Here is a 16,277-nt window from a genome sequence, read left to right as displayed (position 1 = left end):
TTGATGATTACTAGTATTTTAACAAATAAGTATTTTGTGTAGTAAGACTTCAACGAGACGAAAACACCTTACACCATTCTTGAAATAGAAAAGACACGTGTTTTGTTGCCCTTGTAACATGTGTAAAGCTTTGGAATACACTTAGTACTAGCATTTCGGGTGAGCGATACAAGACCAAAGCAAGTTCTTTGAAACAAATTAATGATCTTTATTTTATGTAATCTACATGTTCTTGCAATGCATTGTTAAATTATGATCAACCATGTTTATGATAATGGTTAAATAGTACCTTAAATTTCAATTTCAAATCTCTAGGAATTGAAAAAACTAAAATTACAAATAAGAGTTATCTTTCTTGAACCAACGAACTTTAATTTATTGCTGTGTCGTCGGTACGGTTGTCAGACGTATCTTTTTTGAAATCCTCTTTCAGACCATTTAAAAACTATTGCTAAAGTTTTTTTTACTATGAAATATAGTATGAGCTCTATAGAAATATGCTGAATAGCAACTCTAGGTAAGAGACCTTAAAAAAATGGATAGGGTATTAAATACTAGCTCATATATGACATTAACATAAAGGCTCATCTGAATATCTGAATATTTGCATTACTTTTACTAATCGCAACCCCATATACTTCCATGGATTAATGGAATAGGAACTTAATTTTGCTATAAACTATAAACGGTGCAGTATGTGTTTCCGTTAGTACAGTGATCGGTTTTAGACTGTATACATTCGTTTGATGTGTTTTATCACTTTGCCATTTGATTAGGGACTTGCCGTTTTGGGTTTTCCTCGGAGTTAGTATTTTTGTGATTTTACTTTTTATTTCTTTTTCTTTTTGATAAAGTGAAAATTGATAAATGCGCTATGTACAAAGTTTCTTATTCTTTTATAGTATTGGCTGATCCATTAAATATATAACTTGCGGTCTGATATATTCGTTAAACTAATAAATATGAACTACAAGTAAGCATCATCTGAGTTATTGACCACCAGTCTTAAAAATGAAGAAGATCTCAACTCAATTTAATTCTTTTCACCAAATAATTTGCAACATAAACGAGTATTTTGCAAAAGCTATATTCAGAGATTTCAAATCGAAAACATAAATAAACCGAGGTCGCTAACAAGACAGTAAGCACAAAAGGACACCGAGGTCCTCCGCTTGTCATTTTTATAGGTGTTCTGCAGCGCTCATTATACCAACTTATAACGTGAAAGCCATAATACTTGGTTCGAATTCTTAAACATATTAGCCTCAGTTCAAGATAAGTTTGAATCTATAATGATGTTCAAATAATACTAAGAAACCCATGCATACTACACACTTACGATAAAACACTTCTATAAATTACGGGATGTCTATCCAGTCTCTAGTCAGTTTATTGACATTACAATTGTTTAATTATTTTAAGATAAGATAGAAAACTTAATTTAAGGTTAGTAATGGTGACATAATGGCAAGTGTTTGTAAGTAGAATAACTTAGTCAACAGCTCTTAGATGTCTGTCACTTATAAATTGTTTAAATGTCCACCCACATAATGTGAAGTAAGTATTTAGGATGATGATAGACATCGTAAATTATATGTGCTTATACAGTTAGACTAAATAGGCTTCCCAAGTAAATAAATAAATTAACAGTACTTCAAATTTGTGATTTGAAAAATAGCAAGTCAATAAAATATTATTTTAACTACAGTATTATTTATTAAATAATACATTAGCTGAAGTGTTTTTCTACGAGTAGTTCAATTTACAATAAGAGACAAAGCCAAGATTGTGTGATAGAGCATTTCCATGGACATACACACTTGGAAAAAAAAAGAAGAAGAAATCATATTTTGATTAAAATTTACTGTTAGATTAACTAACAAAAACCATATGTCTGTACAATATGTAAAATTGAGAATTAAAACAGGGAATAAATAAAAGAGACAACAGTTCGACCAAAGAACAGAAAACATCCAAAGGCCACAAATTGGGTTGCAACACAGCGAGAAAATCTCTCTCCAAGAGCTAGCGGTCTTCAGCTGGACCCAAAACATGTAAACAATGTGTACACTACCAATAATTTACCCATACTTTTTTGGTACATTTCTACCCTCGTGCATATCAGTACTGTTAGGAAAGACTGAAAACTTATAATGTTATACTTTCAATGAAATCAGTACTGATTTTGTCAGTTCTGTTTCAGTACTGATTTTGACAGTACTGTTTTAGTACTGATTTTGACAGTACTGTTTCAGTACTGATTTTGACAGTACTGTTTTAGTACTGATTTTGACAGTACTGTTTCGGTACTGATTTTATCAGTACTTTTTCAGTACTGATTTTGACAGTACTGTTTCAGTACTGATTTTGACAGTACTGTTTCAGTACTGATTTTGTCAATACTGTTTCAGTACTGATGTTGACAGTACTATTTCGGTATTGTTATTTTCAGTACAGTTTCAGTAGATTTGGTGTTGTTAATCTTTTTAACTTGAATGTTAATTGTTTAAAACAATATTTGGAACTGAAAACTTTTAAACTCGGTAAGTATAGTATGCTATATAATAATTTGTGGCATATTTTGTATCTTTTATTGATATCTCTGATTAAGTGTTTATCATTAGAGAAGTTTTTACAATGTGCATCTCAGTACAATTGGTATCCAAATATAGGTTTGATAACAATATTATTATTATCCTTTTTTAGCTGGTTACGTTTTTCTCTTAGACTATATCATCCTGCTGCGCAACTTTTTTTTAATGACGTGAACATGACCAAGGAAAATTATCAAGCTTACTCTCGTCTATCGAAATACTATTGAAGCGAAGGAGAAAACAACAGAAATGAAGCAAGATAAGCAGTGTATCGGATTTTACCCATTAGGAGCACCTGAATTCACTCCCGGTTTTTAATGGAGTTTGTGTTGTCTTTTATGTATTTTTCAAAGTGTTGTTGTAAATGCCCTTTTGTTTTGTGATTCTTTGCTTACTTCTTGATTTTGGTTGTGAATGTCTTTCAGTGTTTATAAAAAAAATACGCATTAGGAGCACCTGAATTCACTCCCGGTTTTTAATGGAGTTCGTGTTGTTTTTATATATGTATTTTTCAATGTGTTGTTGTAAATGCCCTTTCGTTTTGTGATTCTTTGCTTACTTCTTGATTTTGATTGTGACTGGTTATAAAAATAATACGCACTCGACATCAGGAAGATTCACACTGTGGTTCGAGGCTGATATTTTACAGTATCAATTGTATAATAGCGCATAATTTATATATATATCAAACAAGACTAGAATCTTCAATACTGTTAATTTTTTGGTATTTTGCTATTGCTTAAAATATGTTGTAATTAATGCAGTTATATGTTACTATGTTAGGCAATGCATTATAATCAACACAAAACAATGTCTCGATTACCTTATTTTTAATCATAACTGGAATTTCTTTTATTTATCATAACCATTTTTTAATATATAATAAAACATTCAATGTCATACCAACATGTGAAGTTTGTGTCATTTTCATGCCCCTTGGTTATTTTATGACCCTTTAAAGCTCATAAATAAAACAATCAAAGAAACAATTAATTTTGCATGTATCATGTTTCATTGCTCTCCCCCTATGCCATCTTTTCTTTGGAATGCTTTGTTGAATGTCAGTTTTCTGGCTCTTTTCCTCAATTCAGTCTCTGATATGATGTGTCTTTTTACATGTACAGTGGTAATTCAAGAGGACACTTTAGTTCTAATATGAGCTCATTATAAGCATCCACCTTTAATGTTTTGGTATTTGTACGAAACTCAGGATTCAAGGGTTCATTATTAAATGTTGGGTTTTTTTTCTGATGAGTGCCATATTGTCTAGATACATCATTTTGTTTATAGGTCTTCAATTTTCACATCGAACATTCCCATGTCTGCTCCTGTCTCCATTGCTGTTAATCATTCTGAGGAAAGAAAATGTAATGAATATATGAATAATAAAATTGAGAATGGATATGGGGAATGTGTCAAAGAGACAACAACCCGACCACATAAAAAACAACAGCAGAACGTCACCAACAGGTCTAGGCTACAATAAATTATCTTATGTTAAAACTTTCCTCATTTCTTTGTTATGTAAAAATAAAAAGAATGCACAATTATGGAAGGGAATGGTATGTCATCAAAATTTACTTATTACTTTATATACTACCATAAGTCCAGTAATCACTAATGGACTGGACTTCTGATACTACATGTATATATAATATTATAATCAATCAAAGTTGAAATTTGTTTCTAAAAAAAAAAAGAAGGAAAATATGATAATTTAATTCATCATCATCAAAGTATTGGTGTTTGCCAGTGGCAAGTATTTCATACACGTGTAGCTTTAACCATCGGTCTATTTATGTGCTCTTTATAATAAGATCCGTGAAACAACGACGAAAGACATTTAAATATATACTAACTACTTTATACAAAAGTACATTAATGTTTAATAGATTGAAGTGGAAATTTAATTTAATTGAAAATTTATCGTACATAGTCATATATATAGCACCTAGCCAGAGATGTTGTACATCTATCTATGGTAGCACACAGAAATGTGTCCGATTCCTCAAAAACGCGTCAATGTGACGTCAATGATTTGATAAACATGTCAAATTGCACTGGCGAAACCACTTCTGCGAGACGCCGGTCAAGCAGTACCCTCATAGACATACATTTTGTAAAAAAAACATTTATAGGCATCACCGGATAATATTAAAACAAAAGAATTTACTTACTATTTATAAACGATGATTTAAACTTAACAAAACTTATTAAATGAAATGTTAATGGGTTTTTTTCTAAATACGCATGACATATTTGCCACTGGACATTAAGTAATCACTAGTTAATTATGTGTTGTAAACTTAGCCTGCAGTTATGCTTGTTATGAATTACCTATGCTGAACAAACTAATGTTTATCAATGACATTCAGTAAACGTGGTCAAGCACCAGGAAGAAAATACAGTATAAAATGTACATGATGTATTAGTTTTCTAAATTGTGAAGTACCTCTGTCTGAACTTTATAATAATAATAATCATATTGATAAAGAAAATCATAAATTAAAGCGCTTCAAATAAAAATAACTTTTTATTGTGCATTCTTTTTTATAAACCAGACCTATAGTCTGCAAGCAGAAAAAAGCGTGCACAGTGTAGCATTCCTTGGACATTTGTCTGTACGGATTACTAAACCTTTCCTCCAGATTTTTTTTTGGCACCTGCTTCGACTTTTTTTTCTAATCATTTACAATCCAACCGAACAATACGGGTTCTATCGTATCCCACACCATTAATATTGAACTGCGTTTTTACTTTACAGAGTATCATTGGGGGTATATGAGTTTTGAAATATTCTGGCGTTTTTAACCGGACACATTCTTAAATTATCGCACGCGTTTTTGAGATTGTAACAATACAAAAAAGGTTATTGTCTTAAGTCAGGAGTTTGGTATTCAGTAGTTGGTTTTCAAGTTTGAATGGTTTTACATTAGTCACTTTTTGGACCCTTTACACCTTGTTGTTCGGTGAGAGCTCATGCAGGCACGGTGTTGAAGACCGTACTTTGACCTATAATGGTTTACTTCTACATATTACGACTTATATGAACAGGAGACTTTTCTCATTGGCAGTTATACCACATCTTCTTATATATTAATACAACACTGAGCCACCCAACCCATCCACCCCAATTACTCGTTTGTGAGGGCTGCCTAGAGTCAGAGGTGGGTTTAGGGGGGGCAGGGGACTTGCACTTGTAAGTATTCTATGTAGTTCCTTAGTCAACCCTAGGTCTGCATTCCGGCGATATAGCCTAAACTTCATTGTAACACTAACTTTTTTACGACTGTTACATTTCAATGTAACCATAGCCAGTACCAAAATAAAATAGAAATTTAAATATTTCACAGTCAGACATCTTTATTTACAATATAAAAATAGGGAGACTGTTGAATGATTTTCAGTGGCGGATTCAGAGGGGGCGTAGAGGGCGTACGCTCCGTTCCCCCCCCCCCCCCCCTTTTGCTCGGACTTTTTTTTTTTTTTTTTTTTTTTTTTGTAAAATGATTAATCAGACTAGACTTCGTGAACTTTGCCATTTCCCGAGTATTTAATTTTTATACGACAATTCTTTACTTATAAAGAAATTTTTCGCTGGCCGGTATTTACTGATTGTCAAAGTCATGTGATTTGCTATGGTGGAGTTGACCAGTGCGTTGAAAAAACGGCACTCGGTCATTTTGAAATTCAAATTACAGTAATACACATTGCTTAGGCTGAGGTTGTCGTGACAATCAGGAAACCTTCAAAGCGACACAGGATTGAACAAGAACGTATTGACTTCTATTTCACTATTCCACTAAACAGAAAGTAAGGGTAAATACTCTATAGACTATTACACTCTCATGAAAAAAAAGTTCCACAATATTATTTACCTACGAAAACATGATTAACAAATTGAATAATGAGCCCCAGTCAGTATAAGCTTTCGAAAGATTTCAAGTCTCAGGTACGAACCATTTGATTTGAGGAGGCAGTCTGAGATATTTGAGAGAGAAAAAAATGACTCTGATTCTTGCCTTAAACAAAAAATTTGGCCGTATCTGGATTGAAAACAATAGTCTTGTCCACTTTTTTGCTATTAAAAACTAAAATTTCCAACAAAAATATTTAGCATGAAATGAACATGATGAATAAAAACGGGCGTATTTTTTTTAGGCCGGGGTTTGCATGTCTGACTGGAATGTCTGTTTTGCCGGACTTTAAACGGGCGTATTTTTTTTAAGCCGGGGTTTGCATGTCTGACTGGAATGTCTGTTTTGCCGGACTTATATATAATGAATACTTTTTTCAAGACCAGACTGCATGCAACCTGCCTACTGGATGTGACTTTTATGTCTCCATTTGTTGACCGTCATTCATAACTTCGTTGTCATTTCAGACACTTTCGTAGCCTTTGTTGGATTTGGAACCCCTCACTTCGGATCCCTAAGTTATGTTGGGTGATACATATCAATCAAACATTTTGATAAAAACTGCTTGTTTGTCTTTTTTAACTCGTGTCGGTCGTATTGTAAATTTCATCTAATTTCCATGTCTATTTTTTACTGACAAGTCCTACATCAAATATATCAGTACATAGCTTTGGATCAATACTATCATTTTATGATAGACAATTAATAGGGAGAATACAGCATACAAAATGTCCAACCCTTACACTTTACAGCAACTATAAAATGTGCATGCCCCAAGCCATGCAGGAACCGTTTAAATAGTGCATATAACACTTATTTTATGTTTTTTTTTAGCCCAAAAAAGGTCCCAAAACATTTCCGACTCGCTCCGCTCGGCAAAATTTAATATCTTCGCCCTCCTTTCAAAAATCCGGGATCCGCCCCTTATTTTTACCACATCAAATGCACAATGAGCAAACCCATATATCGCATTGCCCAGATCGCATAGTATGCTAAAAAAATATTTAAAAAACCCAGAAGTAACAGAAGTAAGTTTAGAGAAAATGGACGCAACACTCTTACGGAGGATCGCGGGTATAAAAACAGGGTTTTTTTTTGGTACACTTTTTTTTTTTACTTTATTAGTTGTTACTTTATCATATGGAACAAAAATCATTCAAAAAAATCAATTCGTTTTGGCCCCAGATGACTTTCAAAATGTATATATCATTAAAAAAAGCCCCAAATTATCTCACTTTCGTGGAAAAAAATGTCATTTTTTTGGCATAAAATTAATTGAAATATCTTTTTTAACTCATGGTGACCTGTATTTTTATTATCATTTTTTAATAAGCTGTTCTTTAACCTAATTATTGCACAATTTGGGTGATTTCTGTTATTTAGTTATTTATTATGTCGATATTTAATTTACCTTATTTTCTCCTATTAGTTCAACAGAAGAAAAATTATTTACAAAAATGTATCATAATGCTTCTTTCATGGGCAGATTGTTCGCTTAAATGAACGGTGACCCCACTTTTCTATTTTATTTTTCTATTAAGTATAAGATAAAGTTCATTTATAGAAAAATATAGGGAAATCCTAAGCTATTTAAGAAGAAAAATTTAGTTAATATCCGCGAGCCCCCTTAAACATAACAAATGATCCACAAGCTAGTAAAGAAAAACATATAAGACTATAGACCAGACATTCCTGAATTGGGAAAGACGCCAAAACGCGGGGTTAAACATACTTTGTAAGATCTCAACACTCCCCCTATACCTCTAGCCAAAGTAGAATTAACAAAACATCGCGTGAATACAAACAGTAGAACACAGTTTAAAAGAAGTCCGAGTCCGATTTTAGAATAGGCAACAGCAGAAGAAAATTACACATTGACAATTATACATAAATTAAAAACGATAACTATAGCTTTTGAGGCGAATGGCGACCTTTAAGTGCTTTGTATAGAATATTACCATTACATTTTGGGTGTGAAATATAATATTATACTGCATGTTGATTTATATTCACGAATACTGTCCTTGTACCGATGGTAAAGTTAAGTAAAAGTTTGTGATATCGAAAACCCTGGTATAATGATTTGACAGTTACACAGAGATTGTTTTTGTTAAAATCAAATTACGTTGTTACATACACTAGCGAATCTTACAAGTTGTGTACAAGTTCAGATAAATAACCCTGATAAGAGGATGGCGAAAGGGTAACGTCACCATTTAGAAATTTTGTCGTAAGTTTTAGTATAAGATATAAGCTTCCCGTTAAACGTGTAGTTATTAAGTTCCCGGAAAGTGCAGTGTTCAGTTCAGCAGGATAAATTTCTTTTGTGTACATACTGAGGTCGTTATGATTGAGAGCCAATATAATCATCAAAATATCTAAAAGTGTTACGCATTCATTTTCTGTATGATATATTGTTTCTATGTAACTCGTACTAATACAGAAACAGGTCTGCAAAAAGTGGTACACAGTTAGTCGTCATTGCCATTCCGATAACTCAACTATTGTCGAATCTCCATAGCAAACAAAAATGTTTTCTTTTTACATGTAAAATAAAAGAGCAATCAAAGTAGGACTAATTATTCTTCAGTTTGTTACTAAAATGACCAAAAAGAGTTTAAACATATATAACAGCATTCTGACTTTTTAAATGCTTATCTGATGGGCTAGGCGTGTAATGTGTTTCTTAATGTGAATATGAGGCAACGTGATATATAGGGTTGGAAATCAAACCTTTGACCGGATTCGAAATCACCAATATAAGCATGCAATTTTCAAGTACAAATACTTCCAACGAATTTTTGACACTCCAAAAGTAAATAATTCCTATATTTTCAAAGGCCTTTTTTAACAATATATTACTAGATTGTACCAAGTGCATGTACAAAAAATGTACTAGTACATGTACAAAGAATAGACAGTTAGGTAGTGTATATTGTCTTGAAGACGAAATAAATCTATGAAATTAATGTAAGGTGCTTTGTGCAGTTTCGGAACTACAGTATAATAGTTGGAACTTGCACGCTCTTCGGTGCTGCTTGTAAAAAGTAAGCTAAACCTAAACAAGCGTAAAATCTCTGCGTCTAAGCAAGTTGACATGGAAATTTACAAAGATTACTAAGCAACTTTCGAAAACGGCATTGACAGTTGAAATATTTGAGATCATACATGTTAGAACTACGTTTACATGAAATACGAGTACACCATTGCAAATGCCTGACTCACTGTAGCTCGATTTTACGGATGTGCTAACAAACAAAAAGAAAACAGGCAAAACAATAATACATTTAAAAACAGACATTTTATGTATGAAATGTCCTTTCTCCTAAATGTTATAGTTGTTTTTTCCCCTGCTTCTTCAAAATACGGTACCTACATTGTACAAGTTATGGCTCGTAACATGTTGTACAAATGTACATGCACTATGGGTATCTTAGATTCTGTGGTTTCAAATTCTTTCTGTTGGTTTTAAGGTTTTTTTATTCCTGAAATTTTTAAGAATTATAATCACAGACATAAAATTTCTTTTTTATACAATTGATAAATAAAAACCAGATAGATATCAGCATATGTGGACGTTTGGTTCCAACTAACTAAAGGTGAATGGCAACAGTTTTAGAACTAAACTTTAAAATTATTAACTGTCTGCTTAGACTGCTGATCAATGAACAGTTATGCTAGTATGATGCTTTTAACACTTGGTTTATTTCATATATAAGCTTACAACGACACGTCAATAACAGGTTGCATTTCATTCGCTAAAAATATATTATTCGCAAAAAAAATGTGGTATGATTGCCAATGCGACAACTCTCCACACAAGAGACAAAAACATGACGCATAAATTAAAAACTATAGGTCACCGTACTGCCTTCAACAATGAGCAAAGCCCATACGGCATAGTCAGCTATAAACGGCCCTGAAATGACAATGTAAAACAATTCAAACGAGAAAACTAACGGCCTCATTTATGTACAAAAAAATGAACGAAAAACTAATATTTTACACATAAACAAACCACAACCATTGTGACAGGCACATACATACATTATAGCGGGGTTAAGCATGTTAGCGGAATCCCAAACCTCCCTTTACCTTGGACAGTGGTAAAACAGTACAACATAAGAATGAACTATACAAATTAGGGGGAAAAGGCTATTGTTGAAGGCCGTACGGTGACCTATAGTTGTTAATGTCTGTGTCATTTTGGTCTTTTGTGGACAGTTGTCTCATTGGCAACCATACCACATCTTTTTTATATTAACTCATCAGACGGATCGATAACAAGTGGACGTGAGCCTTTTTCGATTGATTTGTATGGTATGTCCTAGCTTATATTGAACTGTTACTGAGAGGGTTGTGGTTGTTGTCTGTTGCTGCTGATCCTATGTCTTGTTTGATCATTGTTTTGTACAGTTATTATATATACTAGGAAGATGTGGTTTGATTGCCATTGAGAAAACTTTCCATCCATGCAAGTCACAATTTGTAAAAGTAAACCATTATAGGTGAAATTTCGGTTTCAACACAGAACCGTGGCTCACACCGATCAGCAATCCATATTAAAAGGGTCCCATAAATTACTAGTGTAAACCCATTCAAACGGAAAAACCAACAGTCTTATCTATATAAAAAAAATAGAAACGAGAAACCTCTATGAACCACATCAACAAACGACAACTACTGAACATCAGATTCCAGACTTAGGACAGGTGCAAACAAATGCAGCGTGTTTAGACGTTTTTTAAAATACGTACCAACCTTGCATTGTTTTGTTGTACCACTGTCTAAGGATTAGGGGAGGGTTTGGCGTCCACGAACATGTTTAACACGGCCACACTCTGTGTGTGCCTGTCCCAAGTCAGAAGCCTATAAATCAGTGTTTGTCATTTCTTGCAGTGTTACATATTTTTTTTCTCATTTGAATTGTTTAACATTTGCCATTTCGAGGCCTTTTATGGCTGACTATGCGGAATTGGCGTATCTCATTGGTGAAGGTCGTATGGTGACCCATATATGATATATCTAAATAGAATCACTTATTTCTGGCCAAAATTCATTTCTATATGCACAATTATGCCTCAAACATAATTTTAAAGTTTTCATATTTTTATAGGTCTGAATAAATATGTTATAATATGAATTACCATTACCATCGTCGTCAAGTTTTTAAAGATTTTAATGCATAGTAAGAATATTATTGTGCACAATTTAAAGTTTATTTAGCTTTTTTATGGTGGATACAGCTTCATGAACAAAATTTCTAAAAAGGTTATGTATTTTGTGCCCATAGAAATGTAAGATTTCTGCATTAGACTCTCAACACACAGTAAATATTAGAAACGAGGATTTCTTGACATCGATTGAAATGTAGTACTTCAGTCACTGCCATTAACCAACATTTAAGTTAATAGGAAGTCATTTCAAAAGAAATTTCTACATGACATGTGATACTCAAAACTAAACATAATAGAGTTCATCATAATCGTTTGTCGATACTCATACCATAAATGAATGAAATACTTAATACAAAATTGGGTAAAAAATAATGTTGTATATAAATTCATTTAAAGACATCCAGCAAATTCTTTACATGTTTTCTACTGCAATATAAGTTTCAATTGTCATTACTGTCCCTCTTTCATTTCACATTTGTAAACAAGCCCGACGTAGTAACAGGTCATACTTGAACTCTGAATTGCAATTGGTGTTGTTCCTCAACAATATATTATACTTATTGACTGGGTATAAGTGGAATAGTAACTTAATAGACAACTTTCGAGTTCATCCGTCACCGGAAAAAACTCGTCAATTATACGCGCCTTTATCGCAGTCATCTGTGCGTTTAGGGGCGTCGTCACTTCCTTACAAGGTAGCAACGCCTCGGGGAAACACAGTTGGAAGGCAAACGCCGGAATCTGACAGATAGAGGTCAATTTGTCGACAAAAAAAGAACCCGTATGTAAAATGTTTACGCCCACAAACAGCGCCACCTATAATTTTTTCTACGGCATCTTTGAGAACAATGTCGCATTCTGTAGTAAATTAAAACATTAAATTAACTAAAACATAGAAAAGTAAGTGTAAAACACAAATTGAAAGATATATTTGCAGATGACTGTTTATGCATGATACGCTGGCAATGTGCGCAATGTCCTTTAATCCAAGACTGAAAATTAGTTTGTTTCCTACGTCAAGATGGCGGATTTCAATGTTTACATTTTTTCACCTATTTATAATCTGACAGAATCTCGTATCCAATCATTTATTAGCAATTTTATTATTGATCTTTGAAGATCATCCAATTGCATTTGCCGTTAGAAAGTGGCTACACGTTACCAGCCGTCGTTACAAAGTAGCCATGTGTTTTGTGGGGATACCTTGGGAATGTTGTGTATTCAAAAGTTACGGTAAAAATCAATGTTATCTTCCTTATATTTCCATGCATACACAATTTATAACAGCAAATACATTCTTAACAGACCCCATAAGGTAAACGGACATATTTAACTGTCTGCTTGAGCAAAAATTCGTGTAAATAAGCCTGATGGATCGTTTTGAATTCAAGCACAGCAGACAAACACGTGGTAGATTGTTTATGTTTGACAGTTTGTTTACTTGAATTGCACGTTGATGTTACTATATTCTTACCAATAACCTTTATGGTGTTATACTTTCAATAGTTATATAATAAATCTTACCCAAGAAAAACGTCTAGGTAGGTGCAGGGACTTCTTTTACTTGGTCCTTAACTAATGAGGGTGTAATGATACATTACCGCATTTTTTTGCATTTGATATATTTCATGGACATGTACATTTTGTGTACACAAAGAACAATAAAAGTAAATGAACGTACATGGGTTTAATTCCCACCCTAGGTATACATTTTGACTCTCATGACAGGTTGGAACAAATAGAGCAGATAGCATTTGACAATAATGTAATGCTAAAATGCTAAAATGCTGATTGATGGGGTCAAATCATCAACATATTTTTTTCTAGTATACAGCAGCTCCTCTAAGGGTTAGTAAGGGTACTTTACTAAAAGTCCAGTGGCTAAGTCCTGTTTTTTTTGCCTCTGATATTTACTAATTTATATTATAATTTCTAATATTCTCTTGTGAATGTAGTAAGGCAAAAGCTATTGTTACTCTTATTTTCCTCATTTGCCTTAAAACAATGGAATGTATTGATTGTTGATGTATGTCAAGTGACTTGTAATTTAACTGTCACTGCTAACAGAGACTTGGACTCTGGGTGATAAGTTTCCAGGCTGTTATGTCATTGGCAACTATACCATTAATGTCAGTTTCCCCTTTATAAGTTTTTAAGAAAAGAATTTAATGAAAATATAATAATACATTGTAAGTTATAAAAAAATTGAAAAGTTAAGCACAAGTGACAAATCTAATTGGCTTTTTATTCAAGAAAACCTAGAGGCATTGAAAAGTGACTGTGTTGCAATTTAAAATAAATGTTTTGAACTCTGAAAGTTATCAATATATATATAGAGAGTACAGATAATGTTTTAATTGGGCATTTGGGAATGTTTGCCTGTTAATTGAAGATATAATTATTATATGCCTTTTCAAATATATGTGTGGCTCTGAACTAGCTGTGGTTTAAAATCTAAGAATTGAGTTGGTTATCTCCATATTTATCTGATTTATTTCAACATCATTGATCCATTATATATGCACATATATAAATCATTGTAATACATGTACATTACTTTGCTCTTCATATGCCCTTTAATTGGAATAAAATATCTTGTCTTATACCACATTTCTTTATTTTAGTACTGACAGGTTAACTTTTAAAAGCATTTGTAAAGTAAGTGAGTTGATGACAAGCTTAGTCAATGATTGTAAATCCAGATAATGTCATGAGTTTTTGTTTTTATAAAAGTAAATAATGTGATTAAACTGGTTATCTCAATTAAAAGAACTGACATTCTGCTTTGATACTATGAGATTATTTCTGATATCAGAATAATAAATTTCTTAAAGAACTTTGTCCTTTTTCAAAAAAGTTCTGAACATACTGTATTTAAGTGAAGTCAGTTTTGTTTTTGTTTAAGACTACTATAATATGGGAGGTGACCACAATCTTTATGTTATACATTGAAGTAGTCTCAGGTTTTTGTAGTCCAATTGACTATGCATTTTAGAGCAGGTAAATGTGAATTTGGATTAAATTTGAAGTTGATTCAGTATATCTAATGACATAATACCACTATTTTATTTCAACAAAGCATTTTCAAATTTTATTTACTGGTCTGCTGATGTTATTATCCAATCAATAATTGATTATCAAGGACTTAACAGTTGGTTGCAGGACTTTTGAATTCAAATATAAGAAAGAAGAAAAAATATAAAGCAAAACTTCAAATATTACATATAACAGGATTTATGACAACTGCAGGATATATCAAATTACAATACAGCTTTTGTTCAGTGATCTTTGTGTTGATTATTATGTTTTAAATCCCTTTCTGGTTCTTTGAATGTTCAGATTTTTTTCTCTTGATTAAGGCAAGCAACAGAACTTGTACAACTTATGTAGTTTCTTATCTCAGGGTGAATCCAGAAAATTTTAAACATATAAGTGGTGGTATTCTCAACCAAGGATAAAAAGGAGGGTTCCAACTATATGCATGATCCCATTCAAATGCATTAATAAATCTTCCATAAAAAGAGCAGCTGGTTCCAATCATCAGACTCTCTAAGATCTGCAACTGTATCTTAAAGCAGCTATAATAAAACAAAAATTGTACATGTACTTCTGGCTTTTTCAGATTGATTTTATTTTCAATCTATGGTAATGGTCACAATTTTGAAGACTTTATATTTCCTTTTTTTTCCATATTTTTGTTTGTTTAAATGTAATCTTCTGCTTCTGCCTCTATTGTTACACAGGTTCTTCTGACAAATGACTGATAAACCCATCTTGTATCCTTCTATATACTAAAAGGGTGTTTGAGAATATATATACATTATTTAAAATTCAAGTTTCAGAGAGTCAGTCTGATATAAAATGTTGGTAATTGTCTTCTTTGGAAGTGTTCAAAAACCTGTAAGAACTTGAAAAAAATGTCATATTCAACATTTCCATGACTATTTTAACGTTACAACAGTAGGGGAACATGGAATATTGAAAGGTATTCAAGAACTCGTCGAAATAGATCTGCAATCATTAATTTTACTCATATTTACTGTTGTGAACTTGCAATTTCCTACGATGCGCGTACCGAGTTATCTCCCTTTGATCTCCGCTTCGCCACGAATAATCTGACAGAATTGCGTATCCGGGGTTTTTGTGATCTGATATTGTAATATAAGAAGCAAAAAATGGTTTTACTTCATATTTTATACCTCTCAACACGTTACCAAACCTATTTAAGGATTTATTAAGGATTTTCCGTGGACCTACGCAAATTTTCAGAAAAAAAGTTTCACTTCGCTCGTGAATTTATAACATTTTAACAATACTTTTTTATTATAATTATATAAAATAAGAAAGCTTATTCAATCTAGAATTGAACACTTTGGTTTTTATTATTGTACGAGTACAAATAAGACGATACGAGTCCGAAAACCACGAGGCATGCACGTTTACAAAAAAATCGTAAACTCTGACCTTTTATCACGTGACCAATGTCTTGAACTTAGAAGCCATTAAATCGTTTGCCGTTCAACTGGAAACAGTTGCAACTCGGGGACAAAACACTTACTAATCCACTCATACCCAGTCAATAATTATAA

The sequence above is a fragment of the Mytilus trossulus genome, chromosome 10 (genome assembly GCF_036588685.1).
Source record: "Mytilus trossulus isolate FHL-02 chromosome 10, PNRI_Mtr1.1.1.hap1, whole genome shotgun sequence".
Lineage (NCBI taxonomy): Eukaryota > Metazoa > Mollusca > Bivalvia > Mytilida > Mytilidae > Mytilus > Mytilus trossulus.
This window is presented reverse-complemented; position numbering follows the sequence as displayed.